The 24,055-nt window shown below is 41.9% G+C and overlaps 1 protein-coding gene across 2 annotated transcripts in view; it reads right to left on the minus strand.

The window, feature by feature from the left end:
• LOC1274295 (neuropeptide CCHamide-2 receptor) overlaps positions 1-24,055 on the minus strand; it is a 43,123-nt gene extending 19,068 nt beyond the window's left edge. Inside the window, exons 1-2 of one of the 2 annotated variants that reach the window (XM_061645255.1) lie at positions 23,942-24,055; positions 21,769-22,319 (exon numbers count right to left, since the gene is read on the minus strand). The gene's annotated coding sequence lies outside the window, so the exon portion shown is untranslated. Of the gene's footprint in view, positions 1-21,768; positions 22,320-23,932 lie in introns of both variants that reach the window. The other variant, XM_061645256.1, reaches the window with a different exon arrangement.

Consider the following 24,055-nt stretch of genomic DNA (forward strand, 5'->3'; position numbering starts at 1 on the left):
TATCCCTTTCAGCAAACATGCACAAGAATATACGCCGGTGGACTGCATTATCCCTTCCGACAGCTGGCGCCCTAAGCTCGTTTGCTTAATGCTTATTAAACGACAGCCAGCGTGCATTCCAAACAGCGTCACCGAGAGTGGGAGGAGTTGGAATTGGCGCGTCATAAATGTAAGTTTCGCACCACGCGAAGCGAACACTGTCTTTAGATTGTTTTGTGTTTGGAGTTTCTTGCCGGTCGCGCGTGTCTAACTAACGGGGGTTGACATGAACCGTTACTTAAAGAAAAAAAAAACTTTGCATTCCTAGAGAAAACTAGCATCTGGTAGGACGCTTAACTGGAATTAAATCTATTTTATAGTTTTTTTTAAGTTGCCAAAGTTTTGCTCTGTGCAAGTTGTTTTGGCTTTTGCCTTCTTAGGTTCTTCGCTGTCACATGATGTCACAATCTTTTTCCATGAATAGAACATAAAAAGGCTTTGCTTGCTTGCATCGCATCTACAACATTATGTGAACAATCTATATTGATGTGAACTATTTTTATAGGAATTTCTTATTTTAATATTTATAGTAATTTGTGATTTGTTAATTATTAATTATCTAATTAATACTTATGGTACTACTTTCATACTTATTGTAAGTGATACGAATTCATATCAACGGGGGTGTAAATGATTTGCCAAACAGTTGTATTACTGTAAACGTGTCATCAAATTAATGATTCGTTGACTGTTGCTTGAAAGCGGATTAGAAAGCTTTGCTTGAAAGCGGAAATTAGAAATGAAAGTATTTAATTGCAAAAAATATACAACTGTTTTTTCGTAAATTGTTAACACATCACTAAGACTCGCCATCTGTAATTGAAACCTATTTAAGGCAAATAAGAAACTTTCCCAAAAAGCACGTCTTCTCCTAAGAATCTATAAAATGCACGCTCAAGGGATTTTAATGAACTGAAATAAAATATTCATAGCAAATCATTCCGCAGTAAAGGCTAAAGCCTTCCCCGTGCCTTGGGCTCGAGTAAAAGTCTCAGGCACATAAAAACATACGCAATAAACAGGCGACCGTTAAGCTTTATTAATTTCTTCTCGGCGTCTCCATTCCTTCTTCCCCGGGACACCATGCGGCGCCCGTTTTGTGACGCTCCAAACGTTCGGGCACGGAAAATAAATTGTAATAATTTCTTTCCCCAATGTACCATTAAGCAACAGCCATTTGTATACCACATTTTGATGACTTGATTTAGGCAGTTTCTTTTACGTTCGTGCGCCACTCGTACGCCGTACGCTACGCGATATGATCAAAGTAGGCACACGATTTATCCCGCAGACACCTTGCGCCGCGCGTGTAAATATCTGTACGCACGTGCACGTCACAGGCGACTGAAGCTATAAATCCATTTGCCCTGTACGCAAACATTCGCACTCTCCACCGGCACACACCGGTGCACTGCCGGGGCGGAAAATTAACAACTTCATTCCCCCACTGTGCAGCGAAGTGAACCAGTTTGATTGCCAGACGGTGCGCAATTCGCAAGCCATTGGATGACTTTGTGCGTGCGCGAGGCCCACATGTGCTTCCCGAGGCCCCGGGACGGCCGAAAGCGGGCGTCGAAGGGCGCATCAAAACGGAACCGTTTCGCTGCTGTTTGATTAAAGGATTTTGTCCATGTTCGGTGGTCCCGATGTTTCGACAGGTGCCGTACGGTAAAGTGGTTGTTTGATTTGTGTGTGTGTGTGTCGAAAGGCATCTATCAAATATTTCTGTATTTTAAAGGAAATAGAAAACCCCATGTATCAACCCAGCCCACCGACTGTAACGCCCGTTGCCAGTGAACAGATCGTCCTAATGATGTCGTTTCGTGTGTAGCTTGCGTAATCCTTTGACATGACTAGAACATCGGAACCATGCCGTGCCGGTGATGGGTCACCCAACGTAACATCATATTCCCACGCGTTTCGCCCACTTGCGTAGAATGCTATTTGCAAGCGTTTTTCTTTATAGAAAAAAACACACTCAAACACACACACACACAGAAAAAGCCCCACTACTGCCAACACATGATAAATTAGTACCCTATTTTGAACATTCAATCTAATTTGCAAATGTTTACAAACCCTCGGCTCAATTCCACTTCCGGGGACGAACGAAGGGATGGGAACAAAACGGCGGGATGGGAAAACCCCATACCAACGATCCGGTTGACCGGCAGAACATCCCGGTTTTGGTTTCGATTTTCAATGAACGATGACTGATATCCGGCGGATACAAATCTCCTCAATTTGGCAGGGACGCGGAACGTAAAATATGCCGGTTTTGCCGGAAAATGGTCAATTCTGGTCACGAGCGCTCACCGGTGCGCCTCCATCCGAAGCGGGTCGGGATATCGTGAGTGGGGAGAGAAATGGTGCGAGAGGATGAAAAATTGGGAAAATTGGGGTGTGAGTCATTTGCATAGTACAATCAACTGGTTTAATCCCATCGCCTATGGTGCCGCCTGCTCGGAATTGGGTGTTCTGGCAGTTGGTGGCAAAAAAGGGTAACAAACAAGATTTGTGTTTGACGAAAGAATGTTGAAATTTACTTAAATTTACTTGGAGCATTTTTGCATCGATTATGCTTTGAAAACGCTTTTTGTGTGTATTAAAAATCAATTTGGTAAATACCTCAGCTGTTTCATTGGATATGAATCGTTTATATGAATTTTCGCTTTTTTTGCAAGTCGACAGTCCATTTCCTTAGTACCGGTACGCTTGGAAAATGATCTATGTTTTGTAAACTCGCGCAAAATAAACTAGATAAACATGTAAAATATAATAAAAATTAAATTCATTCATAGACACTAAATGGCTCCTGCAACGTCTGCCGTAGATCGTTTCTCATCAGTTTCTTGGTCTCCTAAGCGTACCTAAAGCTTCTATAAATACATGGATCATAATGTCATGCAGGAAAAAGGAAAAGTGTCCGTCAAAAGAAAAATCAATTGACCGTACTAAACCACGGCTGCCAGTGATGGATCTACTTCACATCATAGGCCCCATCCCTTTTTTCTAGTTCCTTAAGCAATCCGTGTACATTCCTATTTTATGTTTTCATCTCAATCGTCAAACTTTTGCTGAGACGTTACAGTACAGACGAACCGTCACGCACATCGCCATGGTTCGGAACAAGTTTTATACTACAATAAGTCCGTAGCCAACCCCCCGACTTGTGGATCCATAAACCAGTTCCATCGCAACAAAAACACTGCCGGACTGGCATGCCGGTATAACCAACCATGGCATCGCTCACTTTGGGTGACCGAACGTGGGAGACTAGAAGAAAAACCGCCGCCCGATCGCACACACGCAAGCTGCAAACTGCCACATGCTGACATATCCGTGCCAAATCCGAATTACGTAGCACCCATTCAGACCAACGTCACATTCCAATCAACTTGTAAATCATCCTTCGCCAGCGGCCAACCTCTCGAAGCAATGAGGCGCACGCGTGTGTGTCATCTTTCCCACCGGTCACGTTACGCTTCCCCGGACCACCGTGATGCCAAAGGAAAGTGATTTGAATTTCAATCCCATCCGACACCTTCGGGCCATCTTGATTCAACGCCGAGCTTGATCCAACCATTCCGGACGCTCCGGCCCCCAAAAGCAGACGGCTCGGGTGTCGGATGACACGCTGTGACACTGCAGTGACACTGCGTATTGGGTTGATTTGTAAGGACGGGGTCACGTTTGATTGGTTCGGCGTGTTTCTCGGGGCTTTTATGAGCCAGTTTCGTGCGTGGTGCGTTGTTGGCTAGCCGTGTCCGTGGCACTGTCTCAGACAAGTGGCTCAATTTCAAACGGAGCGATTACACCAACAGAAGGATAAAATGGGTCAGCTTTGTTTGCATGGGCAGGATTGTGATTACCATTTCCTTGTTTGGTGCCCCGCTGGATGCTTGATTTGTGTTGGTTGATTTAGCTGTATTGGTGTAGCGCTGTTGGCATTAGATTGGATCAGATGAAATGTAAAGAATTCGCCAAACTACTGTTTAGTAGTATACGTTCCAAATAAAATTGTCTATTTTATAAGGGGAAAACCTTACAGCACTAATTGCTAACGACTCATCTAATATGTAATGGAAACTTTTTACGCCATTAACTCGAAGAGTAATTGGAAAGTGCAGCAAACAACTTTGTGCGCTTCTAGTGCACATTACTCCATCCTGTTGATTGTGACAGAGTACAATGGTGCACTTCGCAAAAGCTCCCAAGTGTAGGTACACGTTGCAAAGAGCCGAAGCAAAGCTAACCATTCTCGCGCAACAAGAAAACCGATGGATGGTAGACGAAAAATAGAAAATAAAAATCAATCGATAGCTGTTATAGCGGGTTTTATCCAGCACAATCGTGCAGCAAAGTGCAAGAGGAGAAGCTACGTTCATCCGGAAACGGTGTCTAATGGTTTCGAGACGATTTAAAGTGCTGTTCGGTTCAGACGAAATGGAAGTGTGTGACATGACACATTTTATTAAATTTTATATTGTCCCTACTGCTACAGCGTTGGGAATGTGGATAAGACACGTTGGAAACACTAGCCCACTTACCTTATACAAGTGGAACTCAAAATATTGAATACTATTGTTTTGATTTTAAATCCTTTCTATATTGAAATTGTGAAAACCAATTAAAGTTGTAAGATCAAATACACTTGAACTATTTCATTCATTTTATTTCACATTTGTTTCCACTTTGTACATTGTGATTGGAATAGATCTCCCCCCCCCTCCCCACACACACACACGCAAGGACAGATTTAATGTTTGAAGCTGGTGTGAAGTACCCTTGTCGAGATGAAGGGAGAGCAAAACACAATCGGACATCCGGACTCGATGAGGATCCGTCTTCAAATTGTCAATATAAATGTTATATGGCATCGGCACTCCTTCCCATCGCCATCCTACAAGGGATTGAGACTATTGTTGAGTGAAATCAAACTCCCTCAAGGATCGTTTCAATCAATTATAGATCCATCTGAAATGTCCCGATCAGTAGGACAGCCTTTGTGAAATCTAGGTACAGTGATGAGAAAATGAAATGAAATTTTTTGGACCGTCAAGGATCGTTTCAGTCACGGACATAAATCCAGTTTTTCAGAAGGCAGTGCAAATATAGAGTTTTAGTTTGGAGGACATTTTATTTTTGGGGAAATCATACGTAGCATGATTAAACAAAACTAACATGAGAACAACAAATAAATAAGGGCTAGATTTGTCAATATAACAGCAACAACAACATCTGAAAAATCTGTATGGTTTTATTTAAATACACAACATTCATTGATCATCAAATAATGTCCATGAACATTCATTTCACAGAACCGAGAACCGAGCGCTTCAAACGGCATGGGCGTATCCTACTCCACCAGGGACAAGAAGCCCCGTTTTGAACGTTGCTAACGCACAGCATGGTCAATTGGGTAAGGCAAGCTCGTATAAGAGAAGGTTGAAGCAAACATTGAAGCAGTTTCCTTCCTAGAAAACAAAGTATGCCATGATGCAACTAAAAGATGGTGAAAGTGCCACCTTGTCGGATACCTGCACGGAGTGAAGACAGCAGCAGGTTAGCAGGTCAGGTTAGCAATTGGCAGGAACAGAACCTAGCAATTTCGTGTGAATTTGTTAATTTGTTCTCTTCTAGGTTAGAAAGTTCTAGTTTATTATCATTGTTTTGTGATAGAAACATACTTGGTCTCTATTTTAATTTCTGTAATAACATGCCCATTCACTAAATATCCTTCGGCGGAATCAAACACACTTTTTGCAACATTTCCCTGTTTCTTTTATCTTGGGTTTTGTATTCAGACTCAACAAAGCTTTTATTCTCTCTTTTCTGAAGTACCAAAAACCATCAAAGTAGCCTGAACCATTACAAGTAGCCACGTGGCTTTATGAGGCCACGCGAAAGTGCGTGCAAAAAATCTGTACTAAAAATAGAAAATACGCAGTCGCATAGAAATGATAACCGAAAAAGGGTTGGAAGAGTATTACATTTCATGGACGCTAAACCATACAAACAAGGACACACTGCAACGGATCCTCACGGGAAACAAGAGCTCGCAAACAAGATGGAACCACGGAATGTTAACTAGGGGATTTTTATTTGAGACGCAAACAGATTTAGCTACACTTTTTCTGCCTTTCCGTTTGATTCCATAATGCAACAAAAGCGACCAAAAATAAGCAAACATCTCTCAGGGAAAAAAGGGGGAGCCAAACAAAGGAAAATCCAAATTAAACACACTTTACCTATGCCGTGGTAGTTTGTTTAGATCCAAAACGGGTTCGCATTCGTTTTCTACAGTGTTGTGTCACCTAATGGAAAGCACTAACACGCTCGGTCAGTGTTATTCGACGTGTGAAACACGGTCCCACGGTCCCGGGTTGTTACCAACCTTTAATTCGGACCCAACAACAAACCGAAAGGAAAACACAACACTGCACCATCCACCAGTCCAGCCAGCGCCATAATCATGTCATTCACCCTGACTACCAAGAAGTTTGCCTTGCCCTGCGTCACTACACTTTACGCCCCGCACGCACGGTGAAAGTTAATCGCCTTTCCCCCAACTTTACAAACGCAACCTAGTGGATATTGGAACGGAGCGTGGCGTAAAAATAGAACAAAAAGCTCCCAGGACACACCTCACGATATTGGCAGCACTTTGTAGAGACAGTGACTGTGAGAGTGAAATAGAGAGAGAATGGGCGAGATAACATCTCCCTTTAAAGGATAAACTAGACCAAATAGGCTTTGCTAAAGCACTGGCACTGAACTCAAAGAATTTACCAACCGGCAAAGCCTACTAGCGAGCGTAGCGTTTCGAGCAGGTTCCTTACCCGCAAAAGTTAATGAAAGATTTTTGCCCGGATTTGGCATGACCTTTCCCTTTTGCAACCTTTCGACCTTTTGCTCCCTTTTTCCCCCTGACCCGCCTTGGCACATATTCTGTGCCGCTCCAAGTACGTGTGCAAGATCGGGTATAGCAAATGTTTGTGCTGGACAAATATTAAAATACTACCAAACAGCACCGACGGAAAGCAACCGCCCCCCACCCCCCCTTCATCCCGGTCCCAGCAGTAGCAGCACCCAAAAACGGTCTTTACTTTTTGTGGAAATGAAACTGCTGCAAATTTTAACGCATATTTAATTGATCCTTTTTTCTCATTGCAGCTCGTTACGCGTTCGGTTCCAGGGTTTATTGCAAAAGGGCGACCTACAACTGGAGCCAAACTTGTTACCCTTCGCTTGCCGCTACTCGGCGTTACTTGAACCGTGCGTTTTACAACTTCTGTGCAAAGTTTTCATTAAGCTGCTTACTACACCGCCAGTGAGGGATTTAATTAATCAAAGTTTTTCGTTCCTCATTTAGGTGGGTTAATTTTTTTAATAACTTTGACAAAAAAATTGTAAAGGTAGCGAAAGGAACATTGTGGAACAAAATTATGCCATGTTATGTTGTGCGTGAAGCGCTTGTACCGTTGAAATAGTAATTTGAACTCAATTATGTTGAAAGGAATGGCGATTCAACAGTTTCTGTAGTGAAACAGTTTCCTCGTGAGAGTCTCCAAGCGTGGGAGCTGCCTGTATTGGATTAAAAATGGGAAGCTGTGAGTCCATTTTCAAGAGCAACTTTGCAATCGAACGGATGAACGGAATGGAATGATCATGATTTCGTTTAACAGCTTTCGCTGTCTTCAGGGGAGTTTATCCCCTACTAAGGTTGTAGATCGGAGATCCTTTTGCTAACTATTTACGGCGTAATAACATGCCCGTCGTGAGTTCTTACCCCATATGGACCGTCCCCCCGTAGCAAGGACGCTAAATATTAGTAGTAGTACAAAGATGCCCCGCACCAAGAGCTGATTTGATTGTCGTCTACGTTGTATAATTTAAATAATTACCTACATCGTTACGAGAATAAGGAAGGAGATTCTCTTCTTTTACCAATCATCCGGAAAATCAGTCCTTGCAATGGAACCACATTTTTAGTTTTAATTTAAACTATTAAATGGCAAAACTAGCATGAGTCTTTAGAGACTTAACAGGAAGCATTATGTTTTGTGTGTTTCGTTACTTAGCTTTCAACTAATATGTTTGTGTCCTGCAGAATTGACTTAAATTATTTAGTCGAGGTTAGACAGACGTTAACGCAATTCTGCTTATGAACGAGCCGAACCACTTTCCGGCCTGAATTTTCCGAAACAAAGAAGCCACAACAACAACTATTATGCTTTTCGATAGAAAATCTAATTAAATGTTACCATTATGTGGCTGACCATTTCTCCGAACGGTATGCCATATTCTTGAATTTCCAAAAACACTTTCACAGAAAGGACCTACGCATAGCTTTCCACTGCACACGGTAGCTCCACAGGTTCCAATAGTTTAATGTGCTTGTGCAACCAAATACCACGAACAAATACATTCCACTCCTCCGTTTTCCAGGTAGAACTGAGTAGAAATGCTGAAATCAAAATAGCATAATATTTTATGGGAAAAGTATATTTCATCCCGAACAAAGCATGAACCGAACGAACGAAAGCTTCGACTCATTCTCGTTAATTCATCCCGACGCGCAAGGTGCCAAAGTAAATTTCAAAACTACGTGGGCAAACGGGCACACGGGAACAATAAAATCACGTTCCGCTCCATGCTTCAACTTTGATCATCACTACCGAACCAGCGTGGTTTTGTAGATAATTAGTGCATTCTTTTCCATCCTCATTATGCTCTACGCTACGGAGCCCATCAAGTGCGCCCACAACCAGCGTTAGATGACGGCGAGTCGTCACGCGGTCAGGATGGTTTTCGATTATTGCCGGGCGGATAGTCAGTTTGCCCCCGGTCCACCGTGCGGCACTGCGTTGCATACTTAATGACGCAGCTTGCTCGTGAGGTTTTTTCACTATTCAATACACCGTTTTCGGCAACAGCAGCAAAAGCAGCACGCTGCTGTTTCACATTTCACCGAGAGATGCTTTAAATAAAGTGTCCAAGGCCAAGCGAAACGGGTTTCTGCTTGTGACAAGTGATTGTGACGCTAAAAAATCTTTCCCATCTTTGTCGCTTTATGACAGAACTTGCCCGTTACGTGAGCAGTTCCGTTGTGCAGGAGAGAAGTTTCAAGCTTTTGTGAGCTCTGTGTGTAGCTCGCCAGGGAGGGCAGAGCAACAAAAGTGTGTTTAATAAAGTTGTCAATGCAGACCGCCGACAAGACGCATGCTGACTTTCTTTCGTTAAAACCCAGAAACAGCAGCAGGAGGTAACAACAGCGGTCAAAGCGTTCCATTGCGTACACTTTTGCATCATCCCACGCGTCGGTGTACGTGCCTTCTGGCGTTCGTCTAAAATCAAACATTAAAACATGCCAGCACCATTACCAGCCGGGTGTATTATATCGCACTAGGTTAAAGTAACGTTGAAGAGCTTTAAATTGAGCTGGAACATGTTCCCTCCCCCCCACACACTCACAAAAAAATGGGAAAGAAACGTTAATAAACCCGACACACCCGACCTCGATGGCTGCGGCTTACCACAATCCACTGGCGTCAGCAACGCAACGACACACTCATCGACGATATTCATTACGATCGATCGGAAGCGATTGAACACATGGTATTTTATTGACAATTTTCTTCCCTTCCCTTAAGCCTGGCGACTGTTTGGCTGGAGGACTCACTTCACCCCAGCATTGAATTCGTCTTGTACAACGGCCGTACAACGGTTTAATCCTGCGAAGCGGGACCACCCATCCCGCCTCCTCGGGTGCCACTTGTACCACGTGCAGCAATAAGGGAATTGATTTTGCGCCTGGTCGTCCATTTCGATAGTTTAGTGAAGGTTTGATTCGTGTGTGTGTTTTTCTCTTTTGTTGTTTTCTGTTTTGTTGTTTTGTTTTTGTGCTTTGCTACCGTGTTGCCTAAGCTTTGTGTGTGACCCATTTGTGCTTCGATTCCATTTTCCATCTTCTATCATTGACTTTTGGTTTCCCTTCCATGTCAACAAGGTCGGAGAGAAGAAAAAGCGACCACCGATAAAACACATTCGTTCACATTCAATTGAGCATTGAACCATACCACACAAATAAGGGCAAGGATCGCTTGCAAGGGGCGAACACTGGCACACACAAACAGTGCCGCTCCCACCCACTCGAGCCGTAAACGTGAAATGTAATATCGGAGATGAAGGTAATAAATTGTTCGTTATGATTGCACACTCTCTCACACACACACACACACACACACACACACTCGCTTCTACTGAGGGCCACAGCTTCCGGCCACTCGTCACCGCAGCGCATAAGAAGAGATGAGTAAAAAATGAGCATCCTTCCCTCTATATGCCACACGCTTTGTGAACGCTGTGTGATTGTGCCGCGCTTTGTACTGCGCAAAGTTTGCGACACATTCGTGTATGAATATGTGGAAGCTCTTTTTACAAACACAATCGGTGCGACGGTGATGGTGTCGTGTGGTGAACTTTTTGCTTTTTTTTTGTTGCTCGGCATACACACTTGTGTTTGGAAATTGAGCAGAATAAGATTCAGAAGTTGGTAACATTTATCAACTTTCGTGTGTAATTTTGACGTTTTTATTGCGCACGGATTATAATCGGTGCGAAGAAGCGGACAGGTTTACTACAACTGTTTGATAAAGTTATGAGAAAAGTTTCCCCCGTTTTGCCTATTGCTGGCAAAACGCAGGGTGTATGTTGCACAGAAAATGTATTCTTGGATGCTGTTTGTTGCGAGGAGTGCACTGATCATTCAGCATCAAAGTTACTCATAAATGGGATCAAAGAGCGGGGCTATGGGCAGATGCCCTTTCTGGGGTAAAAATATGCAAAACTCATAATTCTTATGTTAAAACTCAATTTAATATTGAGATGGATATACCTAGTTGGTAACATTTTACAGCAAAACTCATACGTAAAGACACGGGTACATTGAGCGTAATCGCTATTGTAAAATTGTTTTTCACTAGTGCATCTGGCGGCGGCGAGTGGAAGGTATGTTGGTCATCGAGGGAAAGGTCGTGATGATTTTCCAATTAAAATTTTGTAAATAATTTCTTGGAATGGATTAAATGTATCAAAAACATGTTTATCTATAGTCGTGTTTTCACAGCACATATTCTGCTAGAAAATATCCGCCAACACACTTTTTCACTGAGCAAGGGGGAGTATAGCAGAATTCATCAAATCTTTTTCTTTCCATCACTGGATCTCACAAATCTTTGATTTCAATCTTTTCACACGCCGAGAGAAATACCGCCAAATCTACATAATATAGAGGTCAATGCGTAGCTCGATGCTGGAGTAACAGCTCCAGTTAAATTGAAATTTATTGTTTTTTTTTTGCTGCATTTCACTAAATATTAATCAGAGTATGGCTTATTGTACACCAAAAGAAAGGAAATTCAATTCCCCAATAACGTTCACTTTCACGCAAGCTCTAAAGCGATCATTGAATGAAAAAGTGTTTACAGACATTTGAACACAACCAAGCATCTTTTAGGGCCAATTGTACAAAACCTAGTGTAAATATTCATTTACTCCTCAAGAAAGTAGCGTGGAGTAGTTTCATCAGAAAATCATGAGTCTTTTCATAAACTACATAGAATTGATGGAAAATAATAAAATAAAACAAAAAACGAATAAAAACACGTTGAAGCAGTGCTGCAAAATGTCACTGTCAATGTCATAAAAAAAACTGACTGAAACAAAATCCATATCAGCGTCACGTACTCAATTGTGATAATCAAAGGTGATACTCAGAATGGTTGGTGTGACCAATACATGCTCTTGACATGTTTGCGATCATCGCTTGGCCAGTCACTATGTCACGACTTTTTTATGCTGTGATCAGTTTTGCAAAATGTCACTGACATAGTCATGACAAATTCCGGCTGAAACAAAATCATGTCAGCGTCACGAGCTCTACTGTGATGATCAGAGGCGAGCCTCTAACAGTTGATGCGACCATCACATGCTTGGTGACATTGTGTGCAACCAACTCTTGGTCAGTCACTTGGGAGATATGTGGTACGTGCGGATGGTTCCAAGAAACAAAATGAGCATGTTTTCTCGCTCTGTTTGACCCGACAGATAATCAAAACAGATAGAGGGAGAAAGCATGCTCATTTTGTTGCTTGAGCTCACGCGCCAAGTACATTCCAAGAATGTCGTGATAATCGCCGACAAAAATGTCGTGACCAAGTGAGTGACCAAGAGTTGGGCTCTAATCAAAATGTCACCAATAATGTGATTGATCCTCCAACTGTTTGAGTCTCGTCATCAGCAATGAACATCTAGCTACCACGGATATGTTCATTGTTTTCGTTGGTGAAAATCTCGTGATACTCATGACATTTTGCAGCACTGAACCAAACACCTTTTAGGGCCAATTGTACAAAATCTAGTGTAAACATACATTTCCTCCTCATGAAAGTAGCGTGGAGTAGTTTCATCAGTAATTCATCACTTAAAACAACCGCAATCCTTTTAACCTCTTAGCTTTTATTATCTTGAGGTGCACATTAGTTTTTACTCAACTTAACTTTAACTATTTTTATTATTTTAACTTTTTGATTATAAAATAAATGCACAAACGTTGTAAAAAAATACTGAAAATGCATCCAGAACATTGCATATAACACAACTAAACCATTGCATGTCAATGCTTTGATGAAACGATTTAATGTTTTTATCTAAACTGTCAAAACTTTCCCACGATTTTGATCAAATGTATTCAATGACTTGACCTCTATATTTTATAGAGTTTGGGGAAAATATTCGCAAATAAAGATATTGGCTGTGTACGCAAACCTCAATAAAAAACAACTTTTCTCGCACGGTTTAACTAAAAAAGACAAAAACATTACCCATTTTAGTTCAGAATTTCATGGCCACATGGTTGGGCAAGCCGCCGCCAGATGCACTATTGAAAATGAAAATTACGCTCAAAGTATTCAAACTATTAAATTGCAATCACTGTAAATGTGTGGATCAAAAAGTTACGCTGAACTAAAACAAACCTCCACTCTCCAGTACCTATCAACTCTGTAAAGCTGTACACTCCAGGCACTCCGCTTAGAGAAACCCGCTTAGAGCGGAGATAGGATTACTGTTCCTGACCATGAAAGGATTAGTATCAGAATGGTAGGAAAACAAAACTGATTAATACAACAAAATGTAAAATATTTTCACCATTTACTGTTGCTTAATCGATATACTTTTTTCAGCAACTTGATTGAGTGCGGATGATCGAATGTGTGTTTTTAACACTTTAAATATTTGCCTCAGTTCATGAATTGATTATTGTATTTGATACATTTTCACGGTTTACGAAGAAAGCCAATATTACAAAAAAAAAAGATTGGAATTTATCACCTTCCCTAGACATTGCATTATCCTCCTTTAATTCCATAGTTTCCTCTTCCTTCCCGCACTGTTATCCTATCCTAAAACCTCCGCGTCACCCTATTTGGCATAACAGAGCCTGGCACTCATTAAAGACGGACAAAAGGCGAGCGCTCAATACACATCGTATGTCGCCAGACTGCAGTCACGTTTTCCCAGATATCCCTCCTCTGTATGGCACTTCTACAATGCCCATCGAAAATCCTCTTCCATCCCCTCCTCTATCTGATCCTTCTGATATTTATTCCCTTTAACGCAACTCACTTCTGCTCCATCTTCGTTGATCCTATCGACACTAGTTCCTTTTCCCCAAGCAACGCCTTGTCATCTACTCCTTCTGATGAATTTGACATGCATTCTGTCAGCTTTAGTACGATCAATGCACTATCTGCCATCAAACTATCTGTTTGATTTCAATTCTTCCCTTGCCGCATTTAGGGTGCTTCTTCGATCCCATGCTTTCCCTCACCTTATATTCCCTCGTTTCCTCGCAGAATCATCGTCCGCTTCCACTCGTTATGTTTATTTTAGTTTTTTACAAATAGATGTACTTTTTTGTTAAACCATCCATAGCCCATAAAAACGCAGAAATGAAATGAAAATATTAAATATGTTTCACTACTTTTGATCAAACACCGTTTCAACTCATGAATTTGGTTGTGAAAAGTGCGGATTAAAAAGGTGCGGAAAGAATGATAATTGTGGATTAATCATTCTTACTGGTTTGAAAGAAAGATACAATTGTAAATAATGTTCGCTTCTCAGACAGCAGATTAATGGCGATAGCATTCGTAGAAACAAAATCAATTAGAGGAAGGCATTTTAAGTATCAAACAGCATATCTTTCTCCGAATGGAAATTTCACTTGTTCATAGTAATTTTATTGTTGTATTGATTAACAGTGGGCTGGAAAATTGCCAATTCGACGTATCAAATTATTCAGCTTAAACGATTATGGTGGATTTTAAGCTGGATTTTATTGTTGTACTAATTAGCAATGGGATGGAAATCTGCAAATTCAACGTATCAAATTATCCAGCTTAAACTATTTTAGAGGATTAAAAAATAAGAAACATAAAATTGTCTACAAAAAAACTTATTTAATTACCTATTTCCAAAACAATATCAGCAACACTATAAATCGGAACAAGTTTTTGAATATTATTATTATATTACATATTGCGTCATTCATTGCTAATTGTAACTTCATTAGCTATGACTTTTTCAATTCGGTATTAGTGATGAAAAAGCGAAAATGATTCAATTTAAACTTCAGAGAAACAAATTACCATCATACATAACGAATGTACAGTAAAAATTCAGTCCAATTTCAGATAAATGGCTCTCTCATACTATACCAATCGAAATCAATCTGTACTAGTGATGTGCTGTATGAAGCGCACCCACGACTTCGATCCGACTCCGACTATTGTTAGTTCGATTCTGACTCCGGCAAAATGGAACCACTAGATCCGCCCGGAGTCGGAGTCGATTCTGAGTCGTCCGGAGTCGCCCGGAGTCTTCCAGAATCATCCGGAGTCGCCCGGAGTCGTTCGGAGTCTTCCGGAGTCGTTTGGAGTCGTCCGGAATCGCCAGAGTCGGAGTCGTTCGGAGTCGTCTAGAGTCGAACGACTCGGAACAACTCCGGACGATTCCGAACGACTCCGATGACTCCGAACGACTACGGACGACTCCGACTCCGAACGACTCCGAACGACTCCGAACGACTCCGATGACTCCGGATGACTCCGACTCCGGGGGAATCCTGGCGACTCCGGACGATTTCGAACGACTCCGGATATTGCAGCGCGAACCTACATTCCCGAGTCGATTCCGAATTTATCGGAGTCGGATCGGAGTCGATTCCGGATTTTTGCCAACTTTACCCATCACTAATCTGTACAGTAAAATCCCCGATAGATGAGTCAATTGATCAAAGTCAGCTTTAACAAGAAAATCCGGAGGGAAAACTGGGCTGAAAATTAGCAACCCATGGCACGATTATGGAAATTATGGGTTCATTTGCGAAATAGCAACACAATGTACCAACGATGCTAGACATAAGCGTAACAACGTCAACAATCGATAACAACGTATTTCCCTCCCTGCGTAGGTGGCACACTAGTTTGTGTATTTGTGAGTAGGAGGTAAGTGTACAAATAAGGATTCATTATTGAATGAGCTCAGCACAGTAATTACATCACGGGTCGCCCCTAAAGACCCCAGAGACGGCAAGCCGGCAAAACGGTACTGCGCTGCGACGGGTGTAAAGCCGCTACTCATAAACGTTGCATTACTACAGGCTCATCTTGCTTTGAACATTTTAATATGCAAATTCCGGACCACCTCCCTGTACAGGGCGGAAGGGCATATATGTGTCGCTCGCGTTATGAACATGTTTACCCGTGTACCACTAAACGACATGCCAAGTCGGGCACCGTACCCGTGTGCGCTTACTACATTAATAATTCATTAAGCGACGGGTGAGCTCAACTCCTTGACAAAAGCTTCCCGCAAAACACGACACGACAGGTGCCAGCTAGCTTTCTTTGAAAAGGGTGGCAAATTTCGAAGAAATGCGTCCGAGAGATAGAGATAGAGATAGAGAGAGAGAAAGCGCAGCAACAGGACGACACTAGGTTGTAGACGAGGTGCGAAAAGGCTCTCGATTCCACTCGAACGCGGGAAAGGTGGCGCGCGCGCGTGTGCATAATTAATTTTTATGTCAAAAGGCTAACCACCAACGAAACGGAAACAATGAAGTTGTCTATCGACTTAAAGAGGTCCGCCCGGGTGGACACGTGTGGGAAGAAAATGGAATCTTGCGATTGCTGTGCTATTAATAATCTGTTCGTCACAACAATCTTCACCGTGTGCCAGTGGCGTCCCAATAATGAAACCTAATATTGTCTTTACCCTTCAATAACATCGCCCGAAACCTTTTGATACTGGATATTATGTTTGCTGTCAATGTGTGCCCACCTGCAAGTACGAGTGTGTGATTAGAAGCGGAACCCAACTTAACCGGCCGCCGCCCTTCTACGGTAGCAAATTCGAGCAATTCGGCGAATTAGTTGGAAGGAAAAACCCGTACCGACACCGCGCCAGCGTGAAAAACCCTACCGAAATCAAAGCATTCCTTGGACAAATTGTACGAATGCCTTTCGGCAAACAAACGCAAAAGCATAGGCGGAAGGAAACGAGCTTTCATCTGACAGGCAAACCCTGACAATCGAACACAGCAGCGTGCCTTCAGCAGATGTCGCTCAACTGTCACACGGTGAGTAAAATGTAATTTCGATCAACACATTCTGCCCCCCCCCCCCCCTTGGTTAGCGATTTGCCGGTAATAAAATTACAGACCAAAATCATTGGCGAGAATCTCGGCGAACGACACTGCTGGGCTGGGGGAATACAACATACACCACCGGCTGGGCAAGCAAACACTCTCGGTTTGCTCTCTAATGTGATTTTCCTCGAACTCCGCCAACTTTCGCCACGTGCTGGTGAAATGGTGATTCCGGCAGCCTAGTGCAAGCGTACCGCTAATTAGTGAAAGTAGTAACGTGGCCGTCCTGTGGTCGATGGGGAAGGAATCTTCACGCGGGTTTCCTAAATGCCTATTTTGCTAACCTTCACCACACACTCGCCGTTAATCAGTGGCCGTGAGACTGGGGCCTCCGTGTTGAAGGCCATCATCGATTCTGCCCGTATTTAGATGGTAGTATTTCTTTTTTTTGTCGATTCAATCTAAGACACGACTTGGCACAGTGGCAAATATCTATTTTTTTCGTTTGCTTTTCAAGTACCATTCCAACGAGCTTAGAGCGGCAAAGACTCCGGCATATCTTCAAAAGGCATTGTGCCACTTTGGTCGGTCCTTTTTCTCGTGAATGTTTTGCTCCGTTTCTAGGATACTGTTTGCGACTGTCTGGTGGCTGGAAGAAGAATCGCAGTTTTGTTTGCTATTTTGCAGCGAATGCTGTAAAATATTACTATGATACAGCACAGCCTTTTCATGGAATGGACGTAGATGCAAAGCGCTTTCTAGAATTAAATAGATACTTCCTTCCCGTGGCGGTGTATGTCATTTGAGAGACATTATTTATATCTCACTACGATTGAAACATAGATCGTCCAGTGTACAATCTCTGCTATACTATAAAACACGATGTGTTGTGGTGAGTAAACAGCTTAGATATCGAAAACTTAATCGTGATAATTTGCAGAACATTTGGTTTCAATCACAATAATTCGAAAACACATTAGTGCTCTTTGTTTCGTTAAGAACATGCAACACGGTTCGGTGAATATTTTCGGTTGTTAATTTGTCATGTGCAAAGTATAACGCTCGAAAAGCTATTAAAGCTTCTTACCTTATTTAATAAGCGTAATGGACCCCACATGGGACTGGAGACGCATTTTCTCTCAAGCACCGCCCTATAGTAATTTTTAAGGTGACTTGCGCTCAACAAAAAGCCTGCTGATGGCCACTAACTGATTACATAAACGTGGTTAGCGAACCATGAAAATGTTTAGGATGTAAACCAAGTCCACAGCATAGGCTATTTTTTTTTTGTATTTTTCCTTGGATGTTTGTGTAGAAAGGAACATGGACTTTTGAGCAGCGAGTAAACGAACCAAGTAAAAAGTGTATGCGGCAAGCTTTTGAATCTTTTTTTAAACCAAGTATACCAGTACATAATTGGCTATAACGTTTCGGACGATCTTGAACTTGAGCCTTAAGCCACTTTAGCGCCGTATATATAGGTCGCTCGTGCCATTCAAAACGTTCGCCAATGCCCTCGAGCGCATCCAGTAGTGCTTACGCCATGGTATCGCTATGGATTTATTTCCTGCATGTTTAAACAATCCACCAAAATAGCACACAAAATCCTTCGTTCCGAGAAAAGCTTTTAGTTTTGTAGCACCCTTTTTGTATGCTTTTTTTAGCACAACACGAATCGATCAGCATGTGCATGTTTTGGTTTTCGACGGATTTATTTTACAGGATTTTTATAATGCTCCTTTGCTAGTGTTTTCTTTAATGTACGGTTCAGTTTGTTTACGCAATGAAAAACATAAATTGAAGTGAAAAAACTCTATCCATAGAGATAGACGGAAGGCAATCGATGCTTTCTATTCAACCATCACATCACTGTTGACCCAAATGCGACAAAAGGGGGACGTAAAACTGTAGTAAAAATTCTTGGTTAAAAAAAACACTATAGGTTCCCTTTTTACATCAAACTCTTCATCAAAATGCTATATGCTTGTCGTTTGAAGTGGATTTTCAATAGTGTCATTGATCACGCATTCTACATTATGCCACGAATACAATATTATGCCATATTTTCACGCTCTCTTCACCGTTTATCATGGTTTTGTGAGTCTGTTTACTCTTCGTATCGTGCTAGGTGTCTTTTATACGGGTCAGTATCACTGAAACATAGACGAATAACGGCGCAGTGTACTTTTATATATAAGTTGATCAGCGATAACATTGACGTCCCGTTTACAGGTTAATTTTCTGGCAGCTAGTATTAAGCTATTGCCAGATTCCTTGTTTATTACTGAATGTTGGACTACGGTTTTTGGTTCTAATGATCCACTTTAAGGAATGATCCACTCGCATTGTACTGTTAACATCATTTAAATATAATGAAACAAACGTTGCGCAGCTTATACTGACAAGTGAAGCTTTTATTTACCCATTTATTGTTCTAATCAGTTCTTGTAAAATGTGTTATTGTAATTGTAATAGGTCACTCATATTAAGTTATGTAGACCAGCATGGCGTACAATAATATTAAAGTAATAATAACAATAATAATTTGTTTAAATAACATATACGATGCCTTAAGGGCTGCATCAATTTATGAATATAAAGTGGTAACGTGTTGTCTAAGTTTGGTCCTTCTTTCAATAAAATCTAAAGCGCAGTATGATACAAAAAATAGAACCAGGAATATTATTTGCTGTTTATGCATCATTTTTGATTTTGAACAATTTTATTCAAGCAACTACAGCATTGTTTGCTGACAAGAACAAGTTTGTAAAAGAACTGTTAGTCAATTGGCCATTGAAATCGATAACAAGAAATTGGTTAAAGAGGAGATAAAATAAACTGCAAGTTTAAACAACTGAAATGGTAATGGTGATTGTTTTTACTAATATTCCTGTTTTTCATTACTTCCTCAGTAATTGTTTCATGATGCATAATGAATGCAGCAGTGAACATATTCATCCCGCAAAAGAAAGGACGAATGTAGTCTTACACAAACTTCAGCAAAAACTCATAGTCTTCTTGCACAAACTTTACCGAAAACTCTTTATCGTCCACATTCAGGAACAACCAATGTGGCGCATATTTTCCAAGAACTGCTGCTCACTCAGTGGGCAAAATGTGCAATAACATTCTTCACCCTTGTATTTTAAGCGCAAATTATGATATGTTACGATGGGTTGTTTGGGTTTCGATAGCAAAAAATAATCTTCAATCTTGGGATTATTGCAGGTGGTAAAATCTGTCAGTATCGTCAGACATCGTCATATCAGGACCATGAACTCGATGAGATGTGGAAGAAAATGCCAGAGTAATTAGGTACGTTGAGTGCTAGTAGATGTGCCCATGTGGGGCAAAGGACAGGTAGCAACGGTACAGCTCCAAAGTTCTGGAAAACAGCAGTAACTCAATAACTCGCCAAACTAGCAGTAGTTTGTTCAAAACTCATTAATGGCAATTGGAAATTGAAAATGAAGGGTCCATTCGCTAAATACATTGCGCCAGATGAGCTATTAATGGAACTTAGTGGTAAAAATCATGACCTGCACACCTTGCAAAACTGTTCGAACAACTAAAGGGCAGCGCGAACAAGAAAGCAAAAAAAAGCTCAGAAAGAGCTTAGCAGCTAGAGGAACCACCCTAAGATTTAAACTTATTTTTATATGATTTTTTTACCATTTGGCTGATTAAATAATGTTAACACTCCACACAAAACAATATCCAAACTAGCCTCTAGTGAACATAAGGTGAACATGTTTGGTCTCGTAAATTGATTGAATTGTTCTAGTCCAGGGGCCTCCAAACTTTTCAGCTCGCGGGCCGCATTGGTTCAAAAATAACTATGTTAAGGGCCATTTGACGCTACCTTTAAATGATGATTGAACGTTTAAATCTCGTTTTTATAACAAAATACTAACGATACTTGTACAACTTCGAGTTACCAAAGCTTGATTTTTGTCTGAGAAAAGTAAAAAATAACATTCTATTTGAAAAAGTCATAATAACGTAATATTTATATTAACTCTGGCAAAGTCATCGTGGGCCGCATTATAAGCTCTTGAGGGCCGCATGCGGCCCGCGGGCCTTAGTTTGGAGACCCCTGTTCTAGTCAAATCAGCATATGGTGAAGAACGTCTAACACAAGCAATTGAACGAATTTTCAATGCAAATATTAAGACTCTATTCAATGGGATTAGCTAAGATGAAAACGGTTTTGAGACGCATGATCGTTTCCTCATAATTGTCGAAATGCAGTTGTTAATTAGGTATGAAAAATTTACCAATTCATAAGTACTTCAGCTAAGACAGGGTGCAATTTAAGCTTTCTAAGTTTAAAAGGATTTTAAATTAAAGGGTTATTAACTGTTTTGCAGCCACAGAAACCATTCCAAAAGAGACAAGCTGTTCTAAATGTACTAAAATTTATGGTATAAATAACCAAATCCACTAACGGCTTATGGCAAGCCTTAAACGATTGCCAAACGCACAGTCAAAGCAAAATGATCTAAATTGACAATACTTCATCATTTTACACACGTAACACATTTACCTTTCCCATCGGCATATACACTTGCAAAGGCCAGTCACTGTTTTGCGTCAGTGACGCTATTTCTGGACAGCTCTTTAATGTATTTCTCCCATTTGCGGTCAATGGACAAGATCATTCGCCGCACCACCGTTGGTTAACATTTTGATTTGCATTTGCAACATCCATGTCCAATTCTTCCCTGCTCCTCCATCCATTACTATTCGCTTCTCCATCACGCCTAAAACCAATACACACACGCGGCTTGCCAATCTCCACATATCGACGGGTCAACCGATTGCACCCTGAAGCAACGCTTCCTGCACGCCATTCAGTAACCGATGCAAACCGCTCATAAAAGTCAGTTTGACCGACCACTCCCTTCCCCCATCCCTCCCCTCTTTCTCCATCGCTCCCATAGTGCAAAACTGAAGCCCGCAAGCGTTATGATTATTTATTTCCAACAACCAAATTGCCCCCCATCAGTCATTACCTCGTTTTTTAGTAACAGCCGACGTCCAACGCGCCGCGGAATGGATGCAAAGTCGCGGGGCCTCAGCAACGCCCGCCTGTCATTAAACTTAGCGAGGCGCAGGGAGGGGTTGTTTTTCACTCACCACCCGTTTTCTCTTCACTACACACACTCACACATACACACACGCACGCAAACAAGCGGAGTTGTTACACGGTTTTTTTTTCTTTTTTTTTTTTGGTTTCGTAGGGATTTCCACGAGAGTGGAAAATATTAATCTTTGCCCTCCGCTGGCAACAGATTAGACATACTCGTCATCATCATACACACACACACACACACACACACACACACATAAATGCACATTAATGCCCGTTGGTCCATTCGTGGAAGGTGTTATGGACACGCACACAGCACACACTCATTTTTCACATCTGTTTTTCTGTTGCTTTGGTGTTGATTTGTTTCCTTTTTTTGTGTTGCTGCTCGGGATGTTTTTTTTTTGTATCTGCCTCTTTTGTTTGCGGGTGATGTTTTTCCCCTCTCCTCCACTCTGACACGCTGCAAGTAAACTGGAAAATCTCGTGTATTTAATAATTTGTACGCCTTTTGCGCGAGCACACGCACACACACACGCGTGCGAAACGCTATAAATTATCTAACTTTAGGCGCCAAGGCTGTTTTTCCCCCATTCGCTATCCGGTTCGTTGATGCGTGGTTAATGCATCTCGGGGCGGAAATTAATTAATCATATCACACACACACACACATACACACCAATACAAACGTATCATCATTAAAAGTTTGGCCGAGCTGGAGGAAAATCGGGTTAAAAAAACCCCCCCATACGAACGCAATGGGTGTAATAAAAATAATCATAATAATGATAACGCACCAAAACACCACTACCACCACCACCACCGGGACGGCCTGTGTGAGTAGTAATGTTTGATGGGTGCATAATTTACGGATGCTCGAAATCGTGACTTATTTTTAGAACCCATTGAAACCCGTTCCGGCCGTGGCCACTCGTTTGGTTTATGGACACACCACACTCGTGTCGTTTCGCCGCCGCCGCCGACAAACGGCACCCAACCATCGTCTTTCGCTGTTTTTCCCTCCCTCTTTTGCGCAAGAAACACGATGATCACTGTTTGTTGCACGGTGGTTTGCCTCTTTTTTTTTGGGAGAAGGGGATGAACGACAATTTTCACTCCTTTTTGGCATCACACCGCTTCCTTCTCCCCTAAGCCATATCCCACGGATGACAAATTAGGTGGAAGGGTGGGCGCCAAATTCCTTCTTTTATTTGCACCGTGTCAGCATTCCACCATCATCATTATTTATCCTCTCGCACACTACACACACACACACACACGCACACAGTCACTCACGATTCCTCGATCCCACGCTGGACAAAAAAGAACGAGCCATCGTGATGGAATGATTCTGGTTAAGTTTTTTTTTCTTTTCTCCCTTGGCTAACGATTCCGTTTTATCGGTACACGCTCTGTTTCAATCACTTCCATTCACTCACAGCTCGCACAGCACGATGCTCGATTGAACGATGCCGAAGAATGATTAATTGGCACGCGCTCCTTTGGTCCGGGGAGGGAAGGGGGTGGACGCCGATTAAATGTGCAATAAACCGATGCTGGTCGGGTGACAGTAAAAAAGGCCGTAAGGAAGCCTGTAGACTCAACTCAGGATTCAATTGCCTTTCCACTTCAACAGCGTCTTGAGCATGAATCTTCAACAGTAGTGCCGCGTGGAAAGCCGCATCCAATTTACCCCCTAAATAGCGCGCGGCACGTGAAAATGCTTTACCAGCAAATGAACCAGTTGAAAGCAAATGATGGTGTTCGGAAGCAAAAATTGCGAATGAGAGATTACCCTTTTTAAATGTGGTTTTTTTGTCGCTTCCACTACGAATGTTCCGGAGCAACCAGGGTGGGTTTAAGTGGTGCCACTTATCTTACAAGCTTTGCGTTTTTCGTCCTTTCTATCTGCGTTGCTTTTTGGCACACAGTTGCTTTCGATCGAAATAAGAAGCTACTCAATTGCACACTAAAACCATTAAAATTTAACAAATCTCTCAGAGGTTCATATCTAATCCTTGCCGTAAAAAACAAAAAATACGCAACATTAGCAACGAAACACAGCAGCACACAGCACACGATCGCACATGCCTCACCCACAAACCAAGCTGATTAGAAATCAGAAGCAGACGGGACTGCATCGAACGAAGGACCGTTGGCAACTGAGCCGACCCGCCATCCGCAGCACCAACCGTTCATGCGTTGATGAG

The sequence above is a fragment of the Anopheles gambiae genome, chromosome 2, assembly GCF_943734735.2.
Source record: "Anopheles gambiae chromosome 2, idAnoGambNW_F1_1, whole genome shotgun sequence".
Classification (NCBI taxonomy): domain Eukaryota; kingdom Metazoa; phylum Arthropoda; class Insecta; order Diptera; family Culicidae; genus Anopheles; species Anopheles gambiae.